General features: G+C 45.6%; 1 pseudogene; it reads left to right on the forward strand.

Moving 5' to 3' along the window:
• Positions 1–530: 530 nt before the first annotated feature.
• LOC135535139 (amine sulfotransferase-like) overlaps positions 531–8,091 on the forward strand; it is an 11,468-nt pseudogene continuing 3,907 nt past the window's right edge.

The raw sequence follows: 8,091 nt of genomic DNA on the forward strand, positions 1-8,091 counted from the left end.
TGTAAACGTCCTTCTACCCCTCCTCTTTTCTCATCCTCCTCATTTCTCCTCCTCCAACCTGAAGAGTAGACCGACCTGTAAACGTCCTTCTACCCCTCCTCTTTTCTCGTCCTCCTCATTTCTCCTCCCCTCCAACCTGAAGAGTAGACCGACCTGTAAACGTCCTTCTACCCCTCCTCTTTTCTCGTCCTCCTCATTTCTCCTCCCCTCCAACCTGAAGTGTAGACAGACCTGTAAACGTCCTTCTACCCTCCTCTTTCTCGTCCTCCTCATTTCTCCTCCCCTCCAACCTGAAGAGTAGACCGACCTGTAAACGCCCTTCTACCCCTCCTCTTTCTCGTCCTCCTCATTTCTCCTCCCCTCCAACCTGAAGAGTAGACCGACCTGTAAACGTCCTTCTACCCCTCCTCTTTCTCGTCCCTCCTCATTTCTCCTCCTCCTCCAACCTGAAGTGTAGACAGACCTGTAAACGTCCTTCTACCCCTCCTCTTTTCTCATCCTCCTCATTTCTCCTCCCCTCCAACCTGAAGAGTAGACCGACCTGGATATAACAGATTCTGCTGCTCTCATTCCTCACCATTGTCTAGCCAACTGTCGTCATGTTTCACTCTCCAGACCACACCTCTCCGCCATCAGTGGAAGGGCTGGACCTGTTGAGTCCCTACCTGTTCACACACAGAGGGTACAACTTTACAGTGGGAGAGACCGACCCCCAATACATCGACTCCCTCCAGAGCTTTGAGATTCAAGAAACTGACATTTTCCTCATCTCCTATCCCAAATCAGGTGAGTTTGTGTGTGTTTGGTGTGGTAAAAATGATGATAAAAACAATCGAGAGATTCACTAGCCGAAGCTTTTGCTACATATTTTTCATTACAGACCGGTTACATGTACAGTAATAAATGAAACACCTCCCAATTTAAAATGTAATCTATTACGGAGGTTTTTATCTTGTAAAATGACAGGGGGAACTTGTTCATTTGAATTCCATGTTTGTTTAATTACTTAAATGTGGAACAGAATTGCATCATGCAAGTCACAAGTGTGTTCCAAAGTTGATGGGTTTATTGGTACCTCGCTCTCTTTTGGAAGTCACCCTATGGGTTTCCTCTCAGCATGTGATATTGTTGGTAAGAGCAAGGGGTTGGTTTGAGATTCACCGATCGCTTAGTGAAAGTCCTCATACTCTTTTCAGAGTTGTCACATTTTGCTCAATTAAATACAAATCCAACAATGGATTAACTGGGATTTCCTCCCACTGATCTACTCAATCTGCGCCACACTTTCTAAGTAAAATAAACAATTTGTCACGCCTTGGTCTTAGTATTTTGTGTTTTAGTTAATTAGTTGGTCAGGCCAGGGTGTGACATGGGTTTATGTTGTTGTATTTCGTAGTGGGGTTTTTTAGTTATTGGGATTGTGGTTGATTAGGGGTGTGTTTAGTATAGGTTTGGCTGCCTGAGGTGGTTCTCAATCAGAGTCAGGTGATTCTCGTTGTCTCTGATTGGGAACCGTATTTAGGTAGCCTGGGTTTCACTTTGTATTTCGTGGGTGATTGTTCCTGTCTCTGTGTAGTGTTCACCAGACAGGCTGTATAGGTTTTTCACGTTCCGTTTGTTGTTTTTTGTATTTATAAGTTATTTCGTGTATCGTCATTTGTTCCATTAAAGAACATGAGTAACCAACACGCTGCATTTCGGTCCGACTCTCTTTCGACAAACGAAGAACGCCGTTACACATTTATAAAATTTTACAAAAATGAGATGGTGGTTATTGTTTTTAATGTTGTTTTACCCTGACTGCACCACTAATGTCCCATTTGGGACAATAAAGATGTGTGTATAATAAACATACCTTCATTTTCCATGAAAGGACATTTGTCTTGGAAGTTAAAGGGCTGCAGCTTCCACGTCAATTATCACATAATACTATATAAACCCCTCAATATAGGGCGTAGTGCAATAACTTTCCTCTGTGTGTGTGTGTATATGTATGTATATGTGTGTGTATATGTGTGTGTGTATATGTGTGTGTGTATATGTGTGTGTGTATATGTGTGTGTGTGTGTATATGTGTGTATGTATGTGTGTGTGTATACGTGTGTGTATATGTGTGTGTGTGTGTGTGTGTGTGTGTGTGCGTGTGTATGTGTGTGTGTATATGTGTGTGTATATGTGTATATGTGGGAATGTGTGTGTATGTATGTATGTGTGTGTGTGTGTGTGTATATGTGTGTGTGTGTATATGTGTGTATGTGTGTGTGTGTAGGTACGATATGGACCCAGCAGATCCTGGTCCAGGTGGTGGAGGCGTCCTACCCTGAGAGTAATGGCACCGACCAGAGCTCCACCAACCTGGAGAAGATGCCCTGGCTCGAGTACCCAGACACCCGCCCCGAGCGCCCGCGCCCCGCACCTAGACTCTTCATCTCCCACCTGCCTCCAAACTTGCTGCCCGCCAGCCTGAACACCAAGAGACCCAAGGTACAACCACCAAGCCTAGAATGACCAGAGAACGGGTAAAGCCCGCCCACCATAAGGGGGTTGGGATAAAGGAAAAAAGAGGACTTCACAGTGTATCTGTGACAAATTACAATAAAGTCATCTTCTTCTTCCTCTTCTTCCTTTGTGGTGTTCAGATTGTGTACGTGATGAGAAACCCGAAGGACAACATGGTGTCCTACTACCACTTCTGTCACGTGTGGAGCAAGCTGGAGACACCCAGCAGCTTCCAGGATTTCTTTGACCAGTACCTGACAGGGAAAAGTAAGTTATTGTGACCTGTTTTCCTTATAGGTCATTACGACAAACGTTGTAATTATATTTGTTAGCTTCTTATTAACAAACAGTAATAACCCTTCGCCTCCCTACTTGGGATATTATAATGTAACAGTGACATGTTTGAACAAACAGACAGGCTCTAAACTCCTCGTTGTCTCTCTCAGTAACTTTCCACCCACAGTCCCTTGTCCACTGACACTACAACGTACAGTTATTATACATGTCATCAATATGGTCTGATACAGTGAACAAGGAATAAGTCGATTTCAAATTGGCACCCAACAGTCCCCTCTTGTTTGAATCGTGACTCCATACTGTTCAACATGACATAAACTGTGAAATTGCTTAGAAATAAAACCGAAACGAGAACATGATTAGTATGAAAAGAAAACGTGATTCATATTTTCACACTTGATTAATATGTTCACGCCTCCGAGGCCTATGGCCTCTGTGTGTATATTGTGTTTAGTCTACACCCAAGGGTTAAATCCCTCTTACCGTCGTTATAACCACACCAATCACCCTCGTAATCCCCCCCCATCTTTCATTGTTCCTCCTACATACAACCGATAATTACATTTCTGTTGGAGATTTTCCTTCTCTTCCTCTTTCGGGTTCCTAAGAGAGTGATAGTAGAAAGAAAACTAGGAAAGAGAGAGAACACAACATATTGAACTGATTATTAAATAGTTCAACTCCAAGTTTAACAACATGACGATTCCCACTCTCCCGTATCCTGACTTTCTCTGTACACCTCCTCATGCTTGTGTCCAGCCTTCCCCCCTCAGGCTGCATGTTTACCGTTGTTCCCACTCTCCCTTATCCTGACTTTCCACTGGGATCCACACAAATGAAGGCTCTGTACACCTCCTCATGCTTGTGTCCAGCCTTCCCCCCTCAGGCTGCGTGTTTACCAGTGTTCCCACTCCATGTCATCCGTAGTTACCAATGGATTCTTACAAATGATTCATTCGTTTCAGAAACCACTTGCAGGATGAGTCGTGCACCCTTCCTATTGTGCTCCCCCCACAGTTGAAGGGCAGCGCTCTGTCTCTCCTACAGCCTTTCTGCATCATAATCACAACTATTGATCAATTATCCAACCCACATTTAGTATGACAGTCCCTAGTGCTTCAGTTAGTCTATCACTCGAATTTAACACCATCACATTGGCACTAACCGACACTTGGCAGAATGTACATTTACAAAAAGGAGAAATATATACAGTATCTACTACTAATGTTAACATAAAGTATATTCATCTTCTATTTCTAGCATGAACTTTACTCAGTACAGCCCCGGTTTGTCCCTGTCTTACACTTTCATGAGTGGCATGTTAATGCCAGATCGGTATCTCAATGCTATGCATTTCCCAGTACGCAGACCCCTACAATTAACCTTTGAATTAACCTTTTTTTTTGCCGACGTTTACTGACACCGGCCATATTCAACATGTGTTGAGCGTTTGTAAATTCATCCGTTATTCTGCGCTCTGGCACACTCAGACGAGAAATTTACTCCGATCTGAAATCGGAGGGACGTAGATAGCCAGAGCGAATTTATGAACAGACCCGAATAGGCACGGTGTTCAAATATTTACGCCAGTACATGACTGGACTGTCTTTTCCTCCATGATTCTGCGTAACTTTACTTGCCGAAGGAGGGTGAAACGGGGTAGTTCGAGTTTACCCTCCACTACCGCGCTACAGTGCCCATCCTATTAATGCACAGACATTTAAGAGGGTAATTCTACCCCAATGCAGGTGCTTAACACAATGTGCTACAAATGCTCCTTCATACTTGTAACTCCACTTTATTCTCTCGCGAGACCCCTCCTCCTACTTTACGCCAATAAAGCTATTTCAGAATAAAACAGAATAAAGTTTCTCACCAAAGCGGTTTTTTTTCCGTGCGTGGAGTGTTTGGTCGTCGTGCCAACTTTAACTTGTTACTTTTTAGAATCCATCCCCCTAGCATTTCAAATAGATTATTCAAACCCAAAATCGGTTCTATCCCAGCTCCCATAAAGAATGAGCCCGGTATGATTACTGGCTGGACCTATTGTAAACTGAATGGCTTTTAGTTGCATAACTTTTGATTCTGTCCCTGTTACTCCACACTGAACTAAATGCACATTTTGTGTCTTAGATTTTGTCAACTTGAGCAACAGCACAGAGGCCAAATACCCCTATGCCTTAAACTCCGGTAGCTTTCAGAGTGCTTCCTGTTGCTCACTGGTCAGTGAAGAAAACATCTGCACAGTAGCACTTACTGTACCCCGAATGAGTCGTCTCAGAGGACTGTAACCCATCTGTATGCACTCTGATTGGGAATGAGTCGTCTCAGAGGACTCGGAACCCATCTGTATGCACTCTGATTGGGAATGAGTCGTCTCAGAGGACTCGGCGCCATCTGTATGCACTCTGATTGGGAATGAGTCGTCTCAGAGGACTCGGCGCCATCTGTATGCACCCTGATTGGGAATGAGTCGTCTCAGAGGACTCGGGCGCCATCTGTATGCACCCTGATTGGGGATGAGTCGTCTCAGAGGACTCGGGCGCCATCTGTATGCACTCTGATTGGGAATGAGTCGTCTCAGAGGACTCGAACCCATCTGTATGCACTCTGATTGGGAATGAGTCGTCTCAGAGGACTCGGGCGCCATCTGTATGCACTCTGATTGGGAATGAGTCGTCTCAGAGGACTCGGGCGCCATCTGTATGCACTCTGATTGGGAATGAGTCGTCTCAGAGGACTCGGGCGCCATCTGTATCCACTGTAATTGGGAATGAGTCGTCTCAGAGGACTCGGACGCCATCTGTATGCACTGTAATTGGGAATGAGTCGAGGACGCGCATCTGTATGCACTCTGATTGGGAATGAGTCGTCTCAGAGGACTCGGGCGCCATCTGTATGCACTCTGATTGGGAATGAGTCGTCTCAGAGGACTCGGGCGTATGCACTCTGATTGGGAATGAGTCGTCTCAGAGGACTCTCTGTATGCACTCTGATTGGGAATGAGTCGTCTCAGAGGACTCGGGCGCCATCTGTATGCACTCTGATTGGGAATGAGTCGTCTCAGAGGACTCGGGCGCCATCTGTATCCACTGTAATTGGGAATGAGTCGTCTCAGAGGACTCGGACGCCATCTGTATGCACTGTAATTGGGAATGAGTCGTCTCAGAGGACTCGGGCGCCATCTGTATGCACTGTAATTGGGAATGAGTCGTCTCAGAGGACTCGGGCGCCATCTGTATGCACTCTGATTGGGAATGAGTCATCTCAGAGGACTGGATCTGTATGCACTCTGATTGGGAATGAGTCGTCTCAGAGGACTCGGGCGCCATCTGTATGCACTCTGATTGGGAATGAGTCGTCTCAGAGGACTCGGACGCCAGCTGTATGCACTCTGATTGGGAATGAGTCGTCTCAGAGGACTCGGGCGCCATCTGTATGCACTCTGATTGGGAATGAGTCGTCTCAGAGGACTCGGCGCCATCTGTATGCACTCTGATTGGGAATGAGTCGTCTCAGAGGACTCGGACGCCATCTGTATGCACTCTGATTGGGAATGAGTCGTCTCAGAGGACTCGGGCGCCATCTGTATGCACTGTAATTGGGAATGGAGGTTGCGCGCTTCCTCGCCAGTCCGTTGTTAACGATGCCAGGTAGGCGACTTTGGTTTCATAGCAGAGCTGTGCTTATTTAATATGAGAAGCTGAGAAATAAATACCAGAACACTTATTTCACGCCAAGCATCAACCACTGTCGGAGGAGCATGCTCTCGCTGCACAACAGGTGATGTTCCCACCAAACTCTGTATGCAATGGGCTCTTCAACACTGTTCCTGCAGCTACCCAGTGCTTCATTTGGGAAACCAAGTGAAATCTGCACAGGAACATCGATAGTAACATGTTTATGCAGTGAAACGTATTTCACTAAACTGTTGACAGCCTGTCTGGGAGCTCCAGAAAGGAATAAAGCAGAGAGAGGACATGGAAATGTAGGGCGGTGAGATATAATGTAGAGCTCAATGGCCCAGGACTCAACGTTCTCTCCCAGAGGTGTGGACAGACATGTTGGAGTGGAGCATCAGTCTAAACACACAAACCAGCATGCGTAATAATCCACACACAAAGGCGGTTACTCAAATGTGTTTGATTTCGGATTATATGCAATTATGTACCGTAAATCATAACTCAACAGCCCTAGGGGAACCCTTCTGCCCCCTCACAGAGGTTTCTTCTCACTTCATCTGTTGACTTGACCTTGAGCCAAATTCCTCACTCCTCCCTAGTACCTTAGGCTGTCTGCCTATTCAGTGCCTTTCCTTCCCTCCTTCTTTATCTATTAACAATGACATGTTTGAACAGACTGAACTAACAATGACAGTCTGTTTGAACAGACACAAACTCCTCCTTGTCTCTCTCGGTAACTTTCAATGCACAGTTCCTTGTTCACCCTCCACTGACACCCTAAACACATACAGTTATCATACATGTAGCGTAATCAATACGTTCTTACATAGTGACAGGAAGTAGATTTCAAATCGGAACCCAACAAAACATGTCACATAGCAGTACCCGACAGGAAAAGTAAGGTGGAAACGTGTTGCAGTACCGTGTGCTGTAAAGTGTACCGTGTGCTGTAAAGTGTACCGTGTGCTGTAAAGTGTACCGTGTGCTGTAAAGTGTACCGTGTGCTGTAAAGTGTACTGTGTGATGTATAGTGTACCGTGTGCTGTAAAGTGTACCGTGTGCTGTAAAGTGTACTGTGTGCTGTATAGTGTACCCTGTGCTGTATAGTGTACCGTGTGCTGTATAGTGTACCCTGTGCTGTAAAGTGTACCGTGTACTGTAAAGTGTACCGTGTGCTGTAAAGTGTACCGTGTGCTGTATAGTGTACCGTGTGCTGTATAGTGTACCGTGTGCTGTATAGTGTACCGTGTGCTGTATAGTGCACCGTGTGCTGTATAGTGTACCGTGTGCTGTAAAGTGTACCGTGTGCTGTAAAGTGTACCGTGTGCTGTATAGTGTACCATGTGCTGTATAGTGTACCCTGTGGTGTAAAGTGTACCGTGTGCTGTAAAGGGTACCGTGTGCTGTAAACTGTACCGTGTGCTGTATAGTGTACCGTGTGCTGTATAGTGTACCGTGTGCTGTAAAGTGTACCGTGTGCTGAAAAGTGTACCGTGTGCTGTAAAGTGTACCGTGTGCTGTAAAGTGTACCGTGTGCTGTAAAGTGTACTGTGTGCTGTAAAGTGTACCGTGTGCTGTAAAGTGTACCGTGTGCTGTAAAGGGTACCGTGTG

The sequence above is a fragment of the Oncorhynchus masou genome, unplaced genomic scaffold (genome assembly GCF_036934945.1).
Source record: "Oncorhynchus masou masou isolate Uvic2021 unplaced genomic scaffold, UVic_Omas_1.1 unplaced_scaffold_4490, whole genome shotgun sequence".
Taxonomy (NCBI): domain Eukaryota; kingdom Metazoa; phylum Chordata; class Actinopteri; order Salmoniformes; family Salmonidae; genus Oncorhynchus; species Oncorhynchus masou.